Below are 20640 nucleotides of genomic sequence, written 5' to 3' on the forward strand. Positions count from 1 at the left end.
CATATCCACACCAGTCAGAAGAGGCCCCCGAGGCTGATGGCTGTGAGGCCCTTCTGTTCATATAACTGGCCACTGGAGGCCCCTGAAACCGGTGGTCTGGGAGGGCCCTCTATCCAAACTAGTCAGAAGAGGCCCCTGGGACCGATGGTCTGAGAGGCTCTTATATTCATACTGGCCACAAGAGGCCCCTAAGACTGATAGTCAGAGAGGTTCACACCTAATGAATCTGAGGGGGCCTTCTATCCACATTTACACTTTTCTAGGGAGGCCCCCGAGACTGATGGTCTGAGAGGCCCTTTTATTTATACTGTCCACAGGAGCCCCCTGAGATTAATGGTCTGAGAGGCTCTTCTATTTATACTAACCAGAAGAGGCCCTAGGATTGATGGTCTAACAGGCCCTTCTATTTATACTAGCCAGAGGAGGCCCATGAGACTGATTTTCTGAGAGGCCCTTCTATTCAAACTAGGCAGATGAGGCCCCTGAGAATGATAGTCCGAAGAGCCAGGTGGCGGCAACTTGCCGTGGCCATATTTCGGCTCGGTAGAGCCCCACAGAGCACATGAGAGCACCTCAAGGGGTCCTAAGTAGACACGCTTATTCCCATAAGGGTGCCACGCCGGCTTCTGAAGGCTCCTTGTAGGCATCTAAGGGCCCTTTCCGGCCTCTAACGGCTCCACCCGCCTGTGATGGCTCCACACCAGTGTTTATGAGCGCCACACAGCGGCGCCTTTGAGGGTCATACTAGTGTCTCTTAGGGCCCTATATCGGTGGCTCTGGGGGCCCCACACCGGCGCCTCTGTGGGCCACCACACCTGTGCATCTCAAGGCTCTATAAGTACATATGAAGGACCCACACCGACACCTCTGAGGGCCCCACACCAGTATCTCGGAGCTCTGAAGGCCCTACACCGGTGACTCTGAGGACTCACCGGCTCCTGAGAGCACCATGTTGAATGTTGATGTCTAACGGCTCCACAAGGCCACTGAAGGCACCACACAAGCCAAGCTCTCACTGAGCTCTAATGTCCATGTACCGGCCTCTGAGGGATTTAAGCCAGCGCATTCATAGCTCCACACCAGCAATTGTAAGGGCTTCACACTGAAGTATCTGAGGGTTCCACACCGGTGTCTCTAAGGGCCACATACCGGCATCTCTGAGGGCCCCATACCGGCGTCTCCGAGGGTCCACATCTGGCGGGCACCCATCATCGACTGAAGGTCCCGACTCCGAGAGCCCCATCTGCGTCTGGGAGTAACATGCCGTCTTAAGAACCACAGCGGCTCCTCTGTCGAAAGATGGGCGTCTGCATGCCAAAGGGGAGCGGTTCTGAGACAGTAGGGCACCTACGTGCAATAGAAGGGCGCCTATGAAGCCCTTAGGTGTGCCTTAATGCGAAAGAGGGGTGCCTCTGAGGCCTACATATATGGGCGTCCACATGCAATAGAGGTCTGCACTGCAATGGATCGATGCCATGAGGGTGCATTCATAAGAAACAGGGGCGCCGGCATGGCAAAGAGAGGCGCCTTCAAGTGTCCATAAAAGAGAGACGCCTATGATAAGCGCACATTGTATGCGACAACGGGGCGACTGTGGGACATATAGGGATGTCTCTGATGACTATACATAGGGCGCTTATATGCCAAAGAGGGCGCCTATAAAGCTAATGGGGGCACCTGGGAAACGAGGAAGACATTTGTGTAAGGGTTTTCAGGGGTCATGCACCGTTTGCGGCATATAGATTCTAAAAAAAAATCGGAGGGAGAATAAGTTTTAAAAATGGTGCGGACTTCCCGCACTGTTCGCTGAAGCGGTTACGCCCCTGGGTACATCTGCTCGATCTCAGAAGCTAGATTTGGAGGTCATACTTGAAAGCAGCCGGCAGGACGAGGCAAAAGTTGGAGGCCCCTGAAAATAGGAGGCCCCCTGGAAAAGGAGGCCCCTTGACAGGGTGGCCCACCCACTTTTCATGACGTTCCTACGCCCGTGTTCCCATCAAAAGGTTCGGACTAAATTTATTTTTAAAAAATCAAATCAACATGACAAATAGTTGTTGGATTAACTATGCACGATGTACGTCAGACACGTACCCAGGATTTCGCCCACGAGGGGATCACCTGCTCTTGAAGGGGCCCGCGAGTCACCCGGGGGCCCGGGGTCAGCCCAGGCAGGGACGTATCCAGGACCTTTCGATGGGAGGGGGGCACGGTGGGTCCGGTCCCACTGGCAGACAGGCCTCTTTAAAACGGTCTGCCCTGAGAAAATGTTAAAAATTGGCACGTAAAAATACCATTTATGCCCAAGGAGTGTGCCTAATGTGCATGGTATTTTACGAGCAAACGAAGCAAGCGAGCTCCTCAGTCACCGGTGTGAAAGGCCGTCAGATGCGCTGGTGTTGAGTCCTCACAGCCGCCGTTGCGGGCCGCGGGGCCTTAGGGCTTAGAGACACTGGTGGGGCCATCATTGGCATGTGCGTGGCCCTGCACAGTGGCCTGAAAGTGGAAAGTGGCCTTTCATAGTTCATAGACTAAGACTGGCAAGGACACTCAGAGGCTGGTAAGAGGCCATCACTGGTACTGGCCCAGTCACTGGTACGTGGCCCTCAGAGACGCTGGTTTGGGGACTCTCAGAGCCGCCGATGTAGGCCCTTAACCCACGTTCGTGTAGGGGAGGGGTCGAACGGCCCCCTCGGTTTTTCGCGAATAACTCGCGTAAAAAGCGGCCGATCGCGACGAAACTTTCAGTACCCTCGGGTTATTCAATTTTACACCTACCCTAAAAATTTCATGACCCTGACCTAAATGACCTTTGACCTGTGACCTACTTTTCGAGCCCATGTTTGGCCGGAATCGCGGTTCGGCGTATGTCGGCTCGCATTAGCCGCGCGTTTCCAGTCTTTTCGTGGTTTCAGGCGTTCAAACATGTGATATGATGTTGCCCCCATGCATTAGGGTGGGTGTCAAGGTCACCTGAAGGTCTGGTCAGGTCATTGACCTTTGATGACCTCGGTTCACTTTTTCGAGTTTTACATGTTTCTAGGCTAGTTTTTGGAGCTGAATTCGAATTTAGCAACCATATGAACATTAAAGGAAGGGTGCCACCTTTTGGACACAACGCAGTTTTTACAAGATTAGCCTCACATGAACCTAAAAACCGGCTTCACTTACCTATGCTCGAGACGGTCAGCATTGAATCCGCACGTGAAGTTATCATTTGCGAGTTTTGCTGCCAGCATTCGGGCAGGCAAAAATCTTCAGCACTATTTCCTCGTCGTGTTAAGGGTATTTTATAAAACATGAAATCAGCAAAGGTATGTATAAAAGTTATACTTTTGAAGCATGTTTTATCATTTTGAAAGGGTATATTTTTTCTTTATGGTATACACTTAAGTTTTAAAATTTTAATTGGGAAGTTTTTCTAGTAAGTTGCATGAAGGGTGAAGGGTTCCATAGATCTCTTAAACATTGTAAAGGAAAAACCTTTACTCGACTTATTTGATGTATTTATTTGATGTATTTATTTATTATTATTATTATTATTTGATGTATTTATTTGATGTATTTTATTGATGTATTTATTTGATTTGATTTTTGTCTCAGTTGCGCCATCAATGCAAATGGCAGAATGATATGTTGCCATGACAACAGGATATGCCAGCCGTCCTAGCTGCCACATCAAACGACCTTGAGTTGTAGTGGTGATATAAACAACGATCTTTTTTTTTGGCCAATGTATTAAATGCAATGTTTCGGTTTTTTGTATATTGTGGACGCGCTAACCACGTCTAAAAATTCAAATAAGTAAAATAGATTCATAGAACAAAAATTTCGGAAGGTGGCACCCTTCCTTTAACGAAGTAGTTTTGGTGCCTTCGTAACATGTTACGAAGCTGTCAGAGGCGGTTGACACCTACTGCGAAGACCCGGCAGGACCCCTACTGGTTGACCTGACCTGACCTGACCCGGCCCAGTTAAAATGCATGAGGACATCATCTGTGATCAAAATTAACATGATATTCGTGATCAACACCCCGAAAGCCCCCATATCAGCCACACTGCCACACTACGACGTTCTAACAGGTCCCGATTTTCCCGACTTCTGGGTCTTTGACCTGACCTGGAAGGTCAACCAATGAACTAGGACCTTAATATTGGGTGTCATCGGTTTCCTCTCGTCACGGGCAACACGCTCGTTTTTTTTTCTGCGAAACTAGCTCAATCATAGGCGAAACGGCAAGGGGGGGGGCAACGGGCCCCGCCCCCTTACCTATACGTTCGCGGCTGGAAAAACACCAATACGGGCGAGGGTTAATGTTACTACAATACGGCGAGGGTTACGGGCGATGCGCTGATGTGGGTCCCTTGGAGATGGCGTGAGGGGCCTCGCAGGTGCCGATGTGGTGGCTTTTAGAAACACTGGTGTGGGCCGTGGGGCTATCACAGACGGGTGTGGAGCCATTGCAGCTGATCCCTCATTGGCCGTTACTAGGGCCCTCAGAAGCCGGCAAGGTCTCTCAGAAACCGGCGCATTGGTCCTTTATGGAGATAAGTGTGGCTACATAGGAGCCCATCTGACTCATTGAGTGGTCTCCAGGCCTTGACACAATTCTATTCGACCGACCTCCTCGTACAGGAGATTCTTCTCCGTCTGACAGCCCTCGACCGAGAGGGAACATCAATCACTTTTTGCTGGATCCCTAGTCATGTTGGTGTTGCTGGCAATGAGCGGGCGGACGGATGTAAAAGTTTCAATGATACAAGCGGCAATATTTAGTGTATGCACCTCTCACACCTTGACTGCCAATAACACTTGTTTTCAGGTTGGCGTCAGTCTCCACTATCCAATCACAGATGGATACCAAACGAGGTGAGTTACAGTCACTGTCGAAGTATTCCTTGGTTTGCAGAATATTGGAATCCATAATCTAGGGGAAAGTGGTAGAATCTTTGGATGAAAACAGTGTGATAGGCAATATCCAGCATGAGTTAAATAAAGGCTGTTTATGTTTAACCTAGACTTTTTTGAAGCTGCGACAGATACAAACACTTTTGGCAAAGAAAGCAGTTTGATGTAGGTAGCATACCTTGACCTCAATAATGCGTTTGATAAAGTACCACACATAAGGATAGTATTGCAATTGAAGCTGCAAGGCATGAAGGGGAATATACTAGACCCGGTTGACAGGACGCCAGCAGCGTATAGTGCTAAATGGGTGAAGGGCAAGGTGGGAAAAATGTTCTGATTGGGGTTCCTCAGAGCTGTATTAGGTCTCATGTTCAAAATTTATGTAAATACAATCGACGAAGGCATAGCTTAGTAGAGTGCTCAAATTTGCAGATGCTATTAACCTGCGCCGTGCTGGTGGTCTGAGTTTTTAATGTCATGCTGGGGGCTCAGCGGTCAAGGTGGGCGCATGACCGCCACTGAGGGACCCTCAGAGGTCATTGTAGGACCCTCAAAGACCGGTATGGGAGCTGTGCGAATAGCTGGCGTGTGTTTCTTGAGCCTCGTGATAATCGAATAAGGGCCAGGGCCCCATACCCCCATGGGGGCTCATCGGTTAGTTTGGGGGGGGGCAATAAATGCTATGATGCCCATGATTTGCCTTGGGGGGGGGGGGCAGTGGCGCGGGAGCCGGGGGGGGGGGGGCTAGGGGGTGCTGAGCCCCTCCAACTTTTCGGCTGGGAAGGGGGGCTCGTAAGGTATTTGAGCCCCTCCAACTGGAGGGATCGAAATCGGAAATATACCAACATAATTTCATAGATTCATACATAGGCGCGGGAACCGGGGGCAGTGGGGCAGCTAGCCCCCACAACTCTGGGGCCGTGGGGGCGGTGCCCCACAACTTTTCATAAGGTCAGGAACCGTTGGGGCAGCTTGTCCTCCCCAAATTAGGGGTTGTGGGTCACAAAGGAAGAAAGCATTTAAGTGAAAAATCCAATCACATTAAACGCATGACATTATCTTATAGTTAACTCCGTAACGTTGTCAGCATCGTGTGCTTCATTCAACTCAGTGTTGGCTGCCTAATTATTGGCCGGCCGCCTCTCTCTCTCTCTCTCTCTCTCTCTCTCTCTCTCTCTCTCTCTCTCTCTCTCTCTCTCTCTCTCTCTCTCTCTCTCTCTCTCTCTCTCTCTCTCTCTCTCCCCTCCCTCCCCTCCCCTCCCCTCCCCTCCCTCCCCTATGTCCTATTCACCGATCCTCACTGCTCGCTCGGGCCGCGTAGAGTGAGGCTCTGCCGACTCGCTCTGACCGCCCGCCGGTGACGTCACGGCCCCTCCGGCAAGGTCAGGTCAGGCCACCGCTCGCTAGTGCCGGCCGGACTTGTCGGTCCGAAGCCATACTAGCTCCGGAACGCTACGGCAAAGACTGGTTAACCGGAATAGAGCCATATCGACCCAAACTCTTATTCCGACGGCGTTCCGTTTACACCGGCCCAAATCTGGCGTGCCGGAGTCGCTAGGGCAAAACGGACTTGAGCCAAACCAATTGCTGGCTGGGAAACTTCCTTTAGTATTTTATGTTAGCTAATAGCTATCAATATTTGACAGGGCGCATAGCTGGATCATATGGGAAGAGGATGCTGCTTGCTGCTCTCCACTCCCGTGGCAGACATAAAGGCGCGCAGCGTCACTCACGTAAAAATGGACGAGGTAAGACGTGACTATGGTGCCTACATTTGTGTTGTTACCAGTTACTCAGTCCACCCAAATCTACTTGTATCTATGCTAATCAACACATCATAATTCAATCATTTTTCTGGTTTTTCTTTAGACATTGTTCTTTTTTTGGCTCACTACCTGATCCTACATTTTAAAATCACTCGCCGAATCACTGGTGATGGTTAAAAAATCAAGACAGCATTCATCCTCCTACCGCCATGCTTCCTTATGCGTTGCCATATCTTTTCTTTCCAGAAGTCCTCCCTTCATCTCCTGGGTCAGCCGGCCGCGTGGATGAAACCCCTCCTCACACCACTGAGTATCATGTATACCACAAATATCCTGGACTTGACTTGACTATGACGACTCATGAGCTGCGACCGGCTACCCATGCGATGGACGGAGCTCCGCCGCCCGTCCTGACCCCGGACGCTAGAAGGTGGGATGCTCATCATCTGCGTGAGACTTCTGAGACTGCGACCGGAGCCCCGCCGCCCGTCCCGACCTCTGACGCTGGAAGGTGGGATGCTCTTCATCTGCGTGAGACTTCTGAGACTGCGACCGGAGCCCCGCCGCCCGTCCCGACCCCGGACGCTGGAAGGTGGGATGCTCTTCATCTGCGTGAGACTTCTGAGACTGCGACCGGAGGCCCGCCGCCCGTCCCGACCCCGGACGCTAGAAGGTTGGATGCTCATCATCTGCGTGAGACTTCTGAGACTGCGGCCAGAGCCCCGCCGCCCGTCCCGACCTCTGACGCTAGAACGTGGGATGCTCATCTGCGTGAGACTTCTGAGACTGTGGCCAGAGCCCCACCGCCCGTCCCGACCTCTGACGCTGGAAGGTGGGATGCTCTTCATCTGCGTGAGACTTCTGAGACTGCGACCGGAGCCCCGCCGCCCGTCCCGACCCCGGACGCTAGAAGATGGGATGCTCTTCATCTGCGTGAGACTTCTGAGACTGCGACCGGAGCCCCGCCGCCCGTCCCGACCCCGGACGCTGGAAGGTGGGATGCTCTTCATCTGCGTGAGACTTCTGAGACTGCGACCGGAGGCCCGCCGCCCGTCCCGACCTCTGACGCTAGAAGATGGGATGCTCATCATCTGCGTGAGACTTCTGAGACTGCGACCGGAGCCCCGCCGCCCGTCCCGACCCCGGACGCTGGAAGGTGGGATGCTCTTCATCTGCGTGAGACTTCTGAGACTGCGACCGGAGGCCCGCCGCCCGTCCCGACCCCGGACGCTAGAAGATGGGATGCTCTTCATCTGCGTGAGACTTCTGAGACTGCGACCGGAGCCCCGCCGCCCGTCCCGACCCCGGACGCTGGAAGGTGGGATGCTCTTCATCTGCGTGAGACTTCTGAGACTGCGACCGGAGGCCCGCCGCCCGTCCCGACCCCGGACGCTAGAAGGTGGGATGCTCATCATCTGCGTGAGACTTCTGAGACTGCGGCCAGAGCCCCGCCGCCCGTCCCGACCTCTGACGCTGGAAGGTGGGATGCTCTTCATCTGCGTGAGACTTCTGAGACTGCGACCGGAGCCCCACCGCCCGTCCCGACCTCTGACGCTGGAAGGTGGGATGCTCTTCATCTGCGTAAGACTTCTGAGACTGCGGCCAGAGCCCCGCCGCCCGTCCCGACCCCGGACGCTAGAAGATGGGATGCTCATCATCTGCGTGAGACTTCTGAGACTGCGACCGGAGGCCCGCCGCCCGTCCCGACCCCGGACGCTAGAAGATGGGATGCTCATCATCTGCGTGAGACTTCTGAGACTGCGACCGGAGGCCCGCCGCCCGTCCCGACCCCGGACGCTGGAAGGTGGGATGCTCTTCATCTGCGTGAGACTTCTGAGACTGCGACCGGAGGCCCGCCGCCCGTCCCGACCCCGGACGCTAGAAGATGGGATGCTCATCATCTGCGTGAGACTTCTGAGACTGCGACCGGAGGCCCGCCGCCCGTCCCGACCTCTGACGCTGGAAGGTGGGATGCTCTTCATCTGCGTGAGACTTCTGAGACTGCGACCGGAGCCCCGCCGCCCGTCCCGACCCCGGACGCTGGAAGGTGGGATGCCTACAAAGGGGTGAAGGTGACATGATCTTGGGAAGGAAGTCGGACCAGGCGTCCGTGGACGACTACGTGCCATGTCCTTACTGCTATCTTTTTGTGGTTAAAACCAACATGATGCAGCACATAAAACATCACTGTGTGGCTCGCAAAACAGAATGCCCAGACATTCCCACGGTGCTGGCAGAGAGCCGGACGCTCCTGAGTGACGGCCAAGAAGAAAATACTGGGTATCACAAGGACATATTGTCTCGTATGCACGACGATGCAGTTACGAAGACCATAAAGAACGATGAACTCCTGAAGAAGTGGGGTGCCAACTTGCACGCGAAACTTGGAAGGTCGGGTTTTGCGCAGATAAGCCAGCGCCTAAGGATGATGGGCGAAGTTGTCCAAGCAGCCGGAAAGAGCATGCAAGAGCTGATCAATGGCGAAGGATTTGATACGGTTGTAAGTGCCACCAAATCCGTCTGTGGGTTTGAGCAGGACAAGCTAAACGCCCACACGGGGCTGCCCACATACAAAACTCCTTCAAAGGCCATGCGGATTGGAGGCGTGTGCGGTGCCCGTGAACACCCCTCAGGGTCCTTTACAGCTGCCTCTCGAACCTTCTTCTCCGTTAGCGGTGATAGGTGTTCGCCCCTGACGCAGATGACGACCTTTTCCTCATCGGCTTCTTCTACGGGCCCTGTAGTGGACAGCCGCTGGCGTGACAGTGCGTCAGCGACAGTGATCCTGCTGGCAGGGGCGCTCGTCACTTCGTAGACGTACGGTAGCATTCGAGCCTACCACCTAGCAACAGGTGCTCCCGCCCAGTCTGAGAACTTAGGCGAGGAGCGTGTTCATCACGGACTGGCCAGTCCGGAGTGTTAAACGTCGCCCTCAGAGGTAGACGTTCCACCGCTCCATTGCTTGCACGGCACTGAGGGCCTCACGGTCGGACAAAGAGCACCGCTCGTCAGGACAAAGCACTGAGCCGTCAGGACAGCTGTGACATGATGGCACCAGCACCCAGCAGTGCTATCAAATGAATGATTCGGATGCGCGTGGCCGTGACGTCACCACTGTCGGTAGGTCTCGGTTTAAGGGCGTCAGAACCGGGCTGCTCGGTACCATTTTTGATGGTCTGGAACCTTGACTCTTCCCCCATCCACTCGAACAGCACTCCTTCCGTAGAATCACAGCAAGTTGTCGGATGTAAGCGCAGACTGGGATGGAGCGATTCGACCAGCAAGTCAGCGAGAGGAAACTTCTGAGCTCCCTAACAAGTTGTGAAGGAGATTCTGGCAAGCAGAGTCTGTCGAGACCAGGCCGGAGGTGATTTGCAGAAATCGTATCAACTCACCGTGCGAGATGAACGCTGATGTTCCTGCTCTCCGGATGGGGTTCCAGTTGCTCACATGCCGACCGGAGATCGATGTTGCTGTAGACTCTGCCATGAAGTCGAGCCTGGTACTCTTCGATTGTCGAAAGAGGATATATCTCAGCCACAATATGTGAGTTGGGCCACCTGATGTCAACGCTGCCCGTTGAATTTGCGAGAGAAGACCTGCGGGTTCACCCATGAGGACGCTTCAATCTTCTCCACGATGTCTTCCGCTCCTCCTGCACCTCATCTCGAACAGAGAGCAAAAGACGGCGCAGCTTGTAGTCCGTGGGCTTAGGGACGAGGATGGGACATTTGGGACGAGGATGCTGTAATGCTGGTAGCCATTGATGGTCGGGAGAATCGCATCCCCCTCCTCTTGTATGGTGAAGACCTCACCTGATGTTGGGAAATGGTGACACCCAGCTTTGCATCAGACCCAGGCCTGTGATGGCTTCCGCAGCGGCCATGTATCCACCAGGAAGAGGCTGGCATCCACCGACTGGTACCGGGCTGTGGCACGCAGACGTCGCAGAGTATTTACCTGTCACGCTGAAATGCATTCTCCCGAACCTGAGGAGGTTGGATGTGGATGGCTCGTAAGTGCATCCCTAGAGACGGCAGACGTACTCTGCACTAAAGTCTCAAGGTCGAGCAGGTTTCACCAGCATCCACCGTAAGTGTCATCGCTTGCCTACGCCTCTCTGCCTCCAGGATGACAGGGCCGGTCACCTTACTTACTGCAGGTGTTTACCTTGCACTGCAACACATGAAACGCCATGGTGGCCTTCTTCACTCGTGTTAACTTCCTCTTTCCGACTGCAGCATAGTGACTTCCTTCCACAGACGCGTCAGGTCACTCGTCTGGCAGGACACTGAGGGGCCCTGGCTGTTGGCATGGTCAGCGAGCCCCTAGCTCCCGCATGGCCTTCTACAGATGCTGGGTGTTCTGTCAACCGCGGCTGTCGGCTGATATTAGCCACTGCGTTGTGTTCATGACGAGCCATCAGACGACTGGAGGATTGAACGCTCGTAGGCTTCACACAAATCGAGCACCTTCTCCAGGGTGAGGGCACCGTCTTGCAGGAACTTCGCTAGATGATGATGCAGGATCTGTTCCACCACGAGGTATCTGATCGTCTTATCTTCAATCGTCCTGAAGTTGTTGCTCTTGTTCTCCGCGGGTCGGCTCATGGCCGGCCGTAGCCCAACGGCTCTCGGTGACTGAGGTAGCCGCGGCTGAAGGCCGCCACGACACCGCCGTCCCAAAGCTGCGTAGGGTCCGATCATATGTTTCCGAGTAGTTGGAGCCTCGCTCCGGCCAAGCATGGGCACCCGAGCAACACGCGCTCCGGTGTGTCCGGACCCTCGCGGCACACCAGGCAGCGCGCCACTGCACTGGGCAGGCCAGGTCGCTGCACTGTGGACACTCGCGCTCGGGGTGGCGTCCGATCCTGCGCAGATAACTCTACGAGTGGCTCCAGTGTCCCGCCCGCAGCTGGTGGACGTTAACCGCCTCGTCCCGAGACACCAGAAGCACCGGCATCGGCATCCGGTCTCCCATAATGTTTTTTGAAGATGCTGTCTGTCCAGCTGCGATGCCATGCCTTGGTGGCGGAGCGGCCAAGGCTGACAGCCTTCACGAAATTAATTCGTATATGATTGTCCAATTCAATTGTCCAATTCAAACAATCAGCCTTTACGAAGCAGCGGACGTCCATCGGGACGGCGGCTTGCGACATGCTGGAGGCCACTTTAGCCAGCACGTCCACCCTTTCGTTGCCGGGTATTCCGCAGTGTGCCGGGATCCACTGTATGAGGACTCGGAGTCAGGAGCAGTCGCCATACGGCGGCACCGAGTGCCGTCGGTCGTCTGACTCCCAGCACCACTCGCCAGCGTGGCGAGCGCCGCCTGCGAGTCTGAGCAGACGATGACTGGGCTCTCCGCCGGGCCGCCTTCCAGCTGTAGCAGCATCTCCAGAGCCCCGCGGATCGTCACCAGCTTAGCGCGGGTACTGCTGCATATCTTGACTGCGGGGGCTCGGAGCTCGTGTTCCTCGCCCGAGGGGAGGATTATCAACGCTTCACTCCCTCTGGCTGAGACACCTCCCTCCGCCGAGCCGTCGCTCCATACCTACACGGCGTCGTCTGGAAGGGTGGCCAGATGTTCCTCCGTTTCCGAGCGCCGGACGTCGGCTGGTGCTGTGCGGCTGATGTGGCTGCCGATGTCTAATTTATCGTCCTGAAGTAACATATATTGGCTAGTGCTCGCAAAGCGGACACATATTCTGTAGTAGTCTCACCAGGCTGTTGGCCTCTCCGACGGAAGATGAGATGCTCTACCGCAACACTGTTTGGACGCTCTAGGTAGGCCCGTTTACCCGGTTGATGCCCGCTAAGCAGTGCTGAACTAAACAACCATGTCTGCTATTTATCACTAAATCACCCGGAGCAGACGAAAGTATATCATGCGGGTATAACAGATGTAAAGTCGGTATCACACCGGGCGTCAGTGTTTCCGAATAAGTATGTAATTAGAAAGTTAACTCTTTGAAACAAAGGTGATGGCCTGAGGTTAAATATTTTGTGCTGTGAGAAAATCATTTAAAGCAACCAGTAATTGGTTGTGTTTTACCTTTTTGTCTATCAGGAAGTTCGTCAACGGTGTCACAATAGAATAATTTTCACCTTTGACAACGTGTATAACTGTAGGGCGGCCCATTACCTGACTAGAAAGGTTGTGAATGCACCCTTGTCCTTCCATCGATGTATTGTGATTGGAAGAGCGTCACGGCGCTGGTAAAAAACTTGCCTCAGGCTAGTCAAGGCGTATAACAGGGTTAACATTTCTTTATTTTTTCAGAGCGATATGTAAAGTGGTCTGTGCCCGAAGTGCAGAGACTGCGGGCGATACTGAAAGCCCGCGGTGGGCGGGTACCCAGTATGGATGACCTCAGAGACCTGTACAAGAGGGAGCCGTTCAACGGCCATAATCTGAATGACATAAGATGCAAGATGTACAAACTTAAACAGAAGGCAGTAAGTATTGACAATGTATTGATGCACTTCTTTGTACTTGGCGCGTATGTTTGTTGCGATGCGCTATATTCGGTTGCTTATTTTAGGCGTGCAAGGGATGATTCCTCCTTGATACTAACTGAGTCAATCGTCAGTTAGTTCTTCAATGTTCATTGTCATAACTATGTAAGTGTGGATAAGGTGACCTATTTTTGAGTTCATAGAACTGGAGCCAGCAGAGCTCCAACCGCATTTTTTTACTTCAATAAGCCAAATTCCAGCGGTATTAACCCTCGCCGGACCTATTGGTTTTCTACATACGCGCCGGCCGAGGGGGGTACTACGACCCCCTCGCCGTTTCGCCCCTGGTGGAGCTAGCGCGTCGCTGAAAAAAACGCTTTTGAAAACCGTAATAGGCTCAATATTGTATTTCCTTCACATAGCTCCATGACTCCGTCCGATTTCACGGCGTAACTAACATCAGTTCGGTGGTCCCTGCCCTCAGGAGTGAGCTGCTGGAGCGGCCGGGCCGGGCTGTTCTGGGTTGGGTCCGGACGGGACTTGGGGACCGGCGCCGCCCGCGGCGTCAAATACATGTGTCTGCCCGCGCCCCAATGCCGCCCGCGGCGACAATACATGTGTCTGCCCGCGCCCCGATGCCGCCCGCGGCGACAATACATGTGCCTGCCCGCGCCCCGATGCCGCCCGCGACGTCAGCAGTGCTCTCTGTGGCAGCCAGTGAACAGCCGCCACATGGCCTATGTCAGGATCGCTCGAGGCGCTGCAGTAGGTCCTGCTGGCCGTGTCCGGTGTTTGGTTGTCAAGCTCTGAAGCACCGTTTTTGTTGAGTTTGGTTATCAAGCTCAGAAGTCAGAGGCACCGTTTTTGCTGCGTGATACCGATGGCACGGACGCATGTACCATGTTCGGTTGTGTCTCGTGTGCCTGGTGTAAGTCTAGTGATTGTGTTGATCCGATCGAGTCTGTGCTAGGGTCCAGTGGCAGCGCCCGATGCCGTCGGTCCATGTGTGGTCGGCAAAGGGTGGCCAGCGGCCTAGCGTACGTCGGAGTCGTGAGCGTCAAGATGGCGTGTGAAGTGTGTATGGGTTGTTGTGTATCTCGATAACGTGTTTCCTCATAATGGTTTCGATGCTGTAAGTTCTCGTAAGTCCGTTGTCATCAGTTGTTCTCTGGTGTCCGTCCTTCCCTGTTCGGCACTGGCAGCGGTGCCCGGTGATAGGGCTGAATCGGGCCGGGGGCTGGGCTGTGCTGGGTTGGGTCCGGATGGGACTCGCGGCCCGGAGCCGCCCGCGGCGTCAGTAAGTACATACATTGAGTTTTACATTGAGACAGAAGCACCGTTTTTGTTGAGTGACACCGATGGCACGGACTTGAGTACCATGATCCGTTGTGTGTTGTGTGCCTGGTGTAAGATTGTGTTGATCCGATCGAGTCTGTGCTAGGGTCCAGTGGCAGCGCCCGATGCCGTCGGTCCATGTGTGGTCGGCAAAGGGTGGCCAGTCCGGCAGCTGCATTTTTGTGTCCTTATTGAAATACACTGTCAGTCGTCAGAAAATGAACCTTTTTGCACCGTAGCGGCATGCTGCCGTTGGCGTGACGCTGCACATGTCCACACGGAGCCCGTCGGTGGGCGAGCTGCAGGCGGGGCTGGCGCTGACGGGCGGCGCCAGCCCGCGGCTCGACGGCGCGCTGGCCGACCGGCTCGGCTCCTGCCGGACGCCGCTGGTGGCCTCTCAACTGCTCTGCGCCGTTGCATACCCGTTATTGTCCATTATGTTTTACCGTTCGTGTCTGATTCTGGTCTCCATGGTTGATCCTATGTCGTTCGTGCCAGGTTATGGTAACGTTCTTTCCTGATGTACATACCATCGCGCCATATTCTGGAACCGTTCGTGCCTGGTGACGGTACGCTCTCCAGTCCAAAATGGTGCCGTTTGTACCAGGTTCTGGTGCCGGGTCTCATAACTGTTCGTGTTAGATTACGGTAGTTACTAGTTATGCTTGACTGTTCTGTAGTTCGAGCCTGAATTGCCTCACCATTTGTACCAGCTTATGGTGCTGAGCCTGACGCTGATGCCGTTCGTTCCAGCATTGGATCCCGTTCGTGATATACAGTTGCGCCAAATTCTGGTCCTGCTCGTGCCCGATTTTGGCCACATCCGTGCCAACGATTATCTCAGTTGGACTTTATCGTCATATTGCCTTCATTATTGACCGCAGAAATGGTCCATTGAACTTCGGCACCTTACAAACATTTTATTTGTATGTGCTTGGATTGAATTTATGTGATTTGATTGATTTTATTTATCTTGGATTGAAGCACGCTTTACTCCACTTCGAATGGCGTATCGCCTCTCTCGTTACACATGGGCTCGCGTCGTTTTTTTTCAGCGTGACATTGACCTTGACCTTTGATTTTGAGCACATTTTCGAAATCCTCAGGTTCTCTTCTTTCGTTTGACACCCAATTTTTCCGGTTTGATGCTGCCTGCGGCCTGCCGTCCTCTAGAAGGCTTACTTTGAGATCACTACACATGTGCCGGTTTTTGCCTTTGACCTTGACCTCTGACCTTGAAAATTGACCTGAGGTCAAAATTTTAGGTGCTTTAGAATCGTCTCGTAAGGACCTTTCGTTTGGTATCGCTTCTGTTACCGTAGCTCCCTTATTTACGGAGTTAGACAGGGGGGGGGCGAAAAACGCCCCCCGGGCTGCGGTGGTTGGGATTACCCCCCGGGCCCGGCCGGGTTAAGGTGTAGACCTCGAGTCAAGGTCAGGTCATGGAGCCCCTCAGGCCTCAAGTCACGAAGTTGATCAAAGGATATCATATTGCATAGCATTCGATTCTGCAGGTCTTCCCGAGTCCAATGGTGTCTTTCCCGACTCTCTACTTAAATTTGATCGGGAGTTATTGACGAAAAACTCTTATGACCCTAGTGACGTCGTAAATGACGTCACGCAAGGTCAACAATGCAATAGTGAAGCATCGGACCTTGCAAGGAGTGCATGAAATCACGATTCCATGCAGGGACGTACCCAACGGGGGGCGTCCGCCCCCCCCCCTTGGGTTTTTTAGGAGGCCCCAGATGGAATCAGGGCCCCGTGGGCCGAAGGTCCACGTTGGTTAAAATCACGTCGGAGGCGAACGAAATTCACGGGAATCCCCCCCCCCAAAAAAAACACGTCAGGACAATCAGGGCCCTCTGACCAGCCTGACAAGTGACAGCTAGGGTCCTTCTTACTTCCTGGGGCCTCCTGTGAATAACCGTTAGTGTCTGTGTCTGACCGCTAGGGCCCCTCTGACTCCTCAGTAGAGAGGAGGCCTCTGAAGGTAGGAGGCCCTCTGTAAAGAGGAGACCCTCTGTAGAAAGGAGGCCCCCTGTAGAGAGGAGGCCCCTTTAGAGAGGAGACCCTCTGTAGAAAGGAGCCCACCCGGGATTCCTCCGCCCCCATCCCTTGGCAAAATTCTAGGTATGCGCCTGATTCCATGTGCTTGGGATAGTTTTAGATCATTCCCGGCGCCAAAATAGCAGTTTTCATATTTACCCATTGACTTAATAATGGTGAGGTCACGTAACCGACCTAACCACGTGTGACCTTTAGGAAAAGATCAGAGATATATACAAGTTGTGAGACCTCTGAAGGTCTCACAGATAAAACTTACATCTTCGTAAGTTTCATCTCCCTGTGAAAGTTCCTCTAGCACTGAGGGCGTTGCGAAGTTGCGACATCTGAGGACCGTGCATAGGTTCACTTATGTTATAGGTCACGTCACTGACCTGACCTGAGCTGAAAATACGGCTGATCTCACAAGATCCGGCTTGAGTCAAAGGTCAGGTATGCCAAGTTTCAGCTCTCCATCGCGGGCGTGTTCCGAGCTATTGCCAAAAAAAAAGTATGGGGGCGGCACCCGCCCCCCCCCCCTTGGCCGGCGAGTGCTCGACTTCGACTATTAATTGATGGGAACATATGCCACAATATGCGAATAAACGTAAGATAAGCACCGAATCTGTCCATCGTGCACCTGATAGGTACACCTCAAGAATTATTGCATGTCCGTCCCTCCAGCATCTCAACCTCCGTGCCTCACCGGCGAGCGACGCAGCGATTCAATCCATGAAGGAACATATCCGAATTTTTTCTTCCTAGATAGGCAAAACCTTTCATTAAAAGATGCACAAGTTTATTGCAACATCCTAGATGATGCAATAAATCGAGGCAAAAATGTTGCGATAAACATGTTGCGATAAATTGAAATTTGTTCATCTTGTGTTACGATAAACGCGAGAAACTAGTATGTATGATACCTACAGTTCAACCGTTCAACCCAAGTAGCATGGTGATTGGTGACGATACTGACGCAGCCAATTTTTCTTCATAAACAAATGTTTAACACAACAAAACTTGATAAATGATTACTTACGAGGCACACTGATAGATAGCAGACACCACTGTAATGATATCGCGATGAAATCTAAGTAAAATGTCCATAATTTTACGGAAGCATTGACACACGTCACGTGTCATCTCTTCCATAATGGCGCGGCCTTAGAGGCGGCGGCCATTTGCATTAAGCTGTATAAAATAAAGTTTTTCTTTTCTTTTCCTTAAGTCCACTTAAATCAAAATTACTTGTATAAATTTTGACATCTTAAAATTAATTCAAAAAAGCTTGTAGGCCGTTTTTGCTGAAAAATGAAGTACCAGAAAAACAAAGTTGTTCAATTATTTTCAATTAACTATTGAGCTACATCGGTACTTGGCGCAGCTGCGACATTGAAATGTTTTTAGATGTGTTCAGTTTTGAAACTGCTGTGTGCGAATCAAGCCAAAAACCAATTATATTTTATTAATGCTTATGATAACATTGCTAGCGATCTGTATCTGTTGAGGTGAGCAGGAAAGAGAACACTAATTGAAGAAAATAAATTATCCACAGGATCACGACAGGATCGCTCACTACAGAGGCTTTTGAAGTTGAGCGAAGTTGAAGATTTGTGGGATGATGATGAAGTGACAAATGCTGCCTTCAATATTAGATGATAATGGTGAATCTAGTGCTGTATTAAACAGGGTTTTGGATAATGTAATTGCATTGCAGTGAAATGGAGAGCAAGACAAGGTCAAGATCAATCACAGACTCCTCAAAACAAAGTCAATTTTGTTGCTAATAAATGCTTTGGAAATTTTGAGAAAGGCAGTTAAAGTATGTTTTCCAGCATACAGTGAGTAAAACATTAATTCATGTTCATGTCTTGCACATTGGCTTTCTTTGTAAGATAATTATCCTCATGGTATTGGAATTTGCTAACACTGATAACTGATAAGTTGCCATTTAACATTGGTGGTCTGATGTATTTGATATTGCAGCTCATGTGTTTGCCCATTTGTTAGGACATCATACATTTGGGAGAAATGTGTCATGATTGCCATTTTTTCTTCATCCAGTGTCATTTAGCAAATCAATTTTGAGTTCAGAAGGTTTATCAAAAATGCTTTCAAATCTTTTATGGCAGTAGTTGATTTTCATGATACCGACAAAATACCAAATGCTTTTGGTATATCATACCGAATACCGAATCGGTTTTGGTTCGGTATCGGTATACCGAAATTTTGGTAACCGATTGACACCACTAGTTCGTGTAGAATAGAGAAATGGTCCTTGTTCCGCCCTCAGCAGACCTATATTAGGCTGGACTTGTAGCCGCCCTCAGTATCAAAATGCATGATGCATAGATGCATGACCGCTCTCAAGAGGACCTCATCAGCTGAGTACCCGAGTCCAGATGAGTTTATCGGATCGGTCACAGAGCAGCGTCCTTCCGACTCTGGCGGCAGCGGCGCACGCTGACGTGGGAGTTCTCGGTACGAATCAGCGCAGCTTTTCTCCATCTGGGAATCAGAGAGCATTCCCTCATGTAGCTGATCTCGTGCACTATAGTATAATGCAGGCTATAGACTGCATTGGAATGTGTGCAATTTGGCTGAAGGATGGAAGAATGTGTTCTGTTTTACTTTGGAAGGAATGCTCTGGCACTTTTTTATCAAAAAGAGAATTTTTCAAACTGTCATTCGGCTTACGGACATGTCGACGAAGTTAACTGTGTATCTTTTTTCGCATAAAAAATGGGTAAATTACGGCATATTTCTTCAAGGTTGTTACTAACTGTTGTCTCTTGGACACTAAGCAATTAAACATTTTCCTTTAGGTAACAGAGGCAGCCTGCGCTATTGTTAGACCTAAAAGGCCCACGTGCAGAGTTCGGGTTGTCTGGACGGCCGCCATGACGCGGGCTAGGACCGCGCTCTTTCCCTCGTGTTTATGACTTGCATAGTGTTCATTATGTCGTAAACTCGGAAACAGTAGGCGATTCACGGAAACCTTCAGCCACCACGCCATGAGAATGCCTTTCTTATTTCGGTGCTGGAAGGTTCTAATGAGCAAAACCTGGCACATGAGGTTACCGTGAGCGACACCCTAATGCGAGGCGTTTTACATAACCTACACATTTACATTTTTACATTTGTACATATTTCTTATAGTTTGGTACCTACTTGCTTATCATATTTACGAATCAATTAAATTACGGTGTCACACTGCAAAATTATAAACCGACGCATCGGTTATGCCCACGTTTCCTTGAAATCCGTGTTATTGGCGAAAACGGATGATGCATTGCAGCTGTTCCGCTGTACCACAACCCATTGCACCATACACATTTCTGCACGACCCTACCGAAAGACATAAGGGCTGCACGATACGTGCAGTTCAACACACGCTATGAAGGACGCGCAAGTCACTCTGATAAATTGGGTTTTTATCTCGGCAATGGAGGCGTCTGGGTCATATGAAGCAAGTAGTGCAAACGGGCAAACGGATCTACACGCAGGAGTCTTGTTCGCGATGCACAAATGTCATCTACGACAACTCGAGGTGTCCTGGTTATTAGATCCCCCAAAACCGCATCATTACCCGGCTCTCGCACAATATTTTTCAACAACTGCTGGACTGGGTCGCTTGGACTGTGGCCACAGCCCGCAGAGACAGTGCACTGCCGTGTTGTGCCGTGACTGGAGCGTGAAAAAGGTACATGCATGGCTGCTGCGGCCAGCCAAGACAATGCTGGCCGCTCGGGTACGCTGCTGATAGGATCTGTCAGAGCCGGTCGCACCGCGTGGTATTTTGTCGGCAGCCGTTACCTCTTCATCACCAGCCTCGTGCAGGACATAGTTATGCAGAATACGCAAATATTCCCCACGAGCAACTAGAGGTATCGGTGCATCCGCTCGTTGGCCGTCGCTACAGACAATGTTACGGCTCGCGCTTTGATGCCGCTTGAATTACCAAATAGTTTTATTGTTGCCTGCTTTGATCAGCAATCTCTATCAAAACTATACGTGTCCCTGCTATTATTTGTCAAATAAATATTGTCTTTCTTTGATTCAATTTTGAATGAGGAACAGTCTACAATGCGACTCGTCTCATATATAGGTGTCATGTAACAGCGATGCTGCG

General features: G+C 51.7%; 1 long non-coding RNA gene across 1 annotated transcript; it reads left to right on the plus strand.

Moving 5' to 3' along the window:
• Positions 1–9285: 9285 nt before the first annotated feature.
• LOC122369192 lies at positions 9286–14681 on the plus strand. Its single transcript, XR_006254367.1, has 2 exons — positions 9286–13127; positions 13612–14681. It is a non-coding gene; the product is annotated as an uncharacterized LOC122369192 (long non-coding RNA).
• Positions 14682–20640: the final 5959 nt, after the last annotated feature.

This window comes from Amphibalanus amphitrite, unplaced genomic scaffold, assembly GCF_019059575.1.
Source record: "Amphibalanus amphitrite isolate SeventyFive unplaced genomic scaffold, NRLGWU_Aamphi_draft 001014F_arrow, whole genome shotgun sequence".
NCBI lineage: Eukaryota > Metazoa > Arthropoda > Thecostraca > Balanomorpha > Balanidae > Amphibalanus > Amphibalanus amphitrite.